The sequence below is a fragment of the Lipotes vexillifer genome, unplaced genomic scaffold (assembly GCF_000442215.2).
Source record: "Lipotes vexillifer unplaced genomic scaffold, Lipotes_vexillifer_v1.1 scaffold1179, whole genome shotgun sequence".
In the NCBI taxonomy this organism is placed as follows: domain Eukaryota; kingdom Metazoa; phylum Chordata; class Mammalia; order Artiodactyla; family Lipotidae; genus Lipotes; species Lipotes vexillifer.
Genome location: NW_006783890.1, coordinates 1,390,993 through 1,392,951, shown reverse-complemented (window position 1 = coordinate 1,392,951; position 1,959 = coordinate 1,390,993). Strand labels below are relative to the sequence as shown.

General features: G+C 42.3%; 1 protein-coding gene across 1 annotated transcript in view; it reads left to right on the top strand.

Moving 5' to 3' along the window:
- The window catches only part of SPAG16 (sperm associated antigen 16), a 906,862-nt gene that overhangs the window by 529,060 nt on the left and 375,843 nt on the right, over nucleotides 1-1,959 (top strand). The window lies entirely within an intron of this gene.

Sequence of the window (1,959 nt, the reverse complement as noted above, 5' to 3'; positions counted from 1 at the left end):
TTTTTTTGCGGTACGCGGGCCTCTCACTGTTGTGGCCTCTCCCGTTGCGGAGCACAGGCTCTGGACGCACAGGCTCAGCGGCCATGGCTCACGGTCCTAGCCGCTCCGCAGCACGTGGGATCTTCCCGGACCGGGGCACGAGCCCGTGTCCCCTGCATCGGCAGGCGGACTCCCAACCACTGCACCACCAGGGAAGCCCAACAATTTTTTACTGAGATAGAAACTCTGCTGATACATTACATATGACAGGGAAACGCATAGCACCTCTCCTTAAGGACTTTCTAGCTTGGAAAGGAAGGAGAAACGAGATTTTAATGCAGTGAGCTATGTGTTAAAATGGAAGAGGATACAAGATGCAGGGGAAAGGCAAGGAGAACTCTTATCTCCTAGAAGGCTGTGGATGGCTCCCAAGAGGAGGCTGTGCTTGAGCTGAGATTTGGAGGGTAAGTAGGATATACCAGGTAATCGCGAGAAGGTGGATTCCAGGAAACAGCAGTGCTTGTACAAAGCCATAGAAGTATGAGGCTATAAAGGCATATTCTGAAAGTAATAATATGTTTGAATAGAGCTTAAGGAAGGAGGAAGAAAAAACAAGCAAGAGTATACAGATAGACAAGGACAAGATCATTAAGTATCTGACTGAAATTTTATAGTTTTCGGAAGGAGTCTATTAAAGCATGTTAAGCAAACAGGGTAACATAATCAGGTTAGCCTTTTAAAAAGATTAATTTGATAGTAGAGTTAAGGGAGTCATTCTCATATAGGAGGCTTGTACAGCAGGCTGTGAGCAGATGAGAATTTGAACTAGGAGACTGTGAGAGTATAAAGGAAAGTATGGATTCAAGATAAGGGGTTTAACTCTTACAATTTGAAGAGTGACTGGATGTGGAGATAATGGGAGGAAAGAAAAGGGGTTTAAAGGTGACCAACTGTCCCAGTTTATCTAGCTAAGACTGAGAGTTTTCCTGGGTTGTGGGATTTTTCAGAGTTAAAACTAGATAATCCTGGGTTACTGTGTCTTCAGAAATGAATTAGATGTGAAGAAATGGAGATAATGGAATTTGGGAACTATACTTTTAAAGAGTTTGGCTGTGGAGATGAAGAAGAGAAAAGTCTATACCTGTAGGATCCAAATAGAGGTCTCCCTTGTTCAAATAGGAGACAGCGTGTTTTTTTGCTTAGCGGTAGGGGAGAGGAAGGAATTAAAGATTCAGGAAAGAGCAAACACAACTAATTGAGCACACACTTTAGTAATTTGAGGCATGCCAAAATATGCAAAACAGGGTCTCCATGTTTGTTCTTAGCAACATTTGATGAGGATAATGTAGGAGTCTATACTAAACAGAAAAAAAATCCATATTTTATGGTTCATGAGTCACTGAAAGAAATGCAACTTGAGATGTTTCCCATTTATCTTCCCGTATACAATGCATGATTGACATCAATAAAGGAATATGAAGATGAACATCCAGATAGTATGAACAGGGACCCAAGTTCATTATGGGAGGCTCTATTTAGTCCTCTGAGGCAAATTGATTTAGGATAAATAGAGAACAAGGAGACCTTAGGTTCACTTATTATAGAAAAACAGCTAATGGTAGAATGACAAATAACTTAGACACAACTTCACATGTTGCAGCATGTCAAGGGGCAGCAGTCAAGGGGCACTGTGGGAAAAGTGTATCAGCCATGAATTAAGAGTAAAATCAGAATGATATGTTTTTGGGTAAAAAAGGTGCCACAACCTCCTTCTTGCTTTAAAATAGCTTAGACCCTGGTACAACAGAATTCACTCCTGCTAATGGAGCATCAGTGAAAAAGCAAGATTTTCAATGCATTTAGCCTAAATACTTACATGTGAAGTGTGTATAAAAACCATTGGTAGGCTTCCCTGGTGGCGCAGTGCTTGAGAGTCCGCCTGCCGATGCAGGAGGCGCGGGGTCGTGCCCCCTTTCGGGA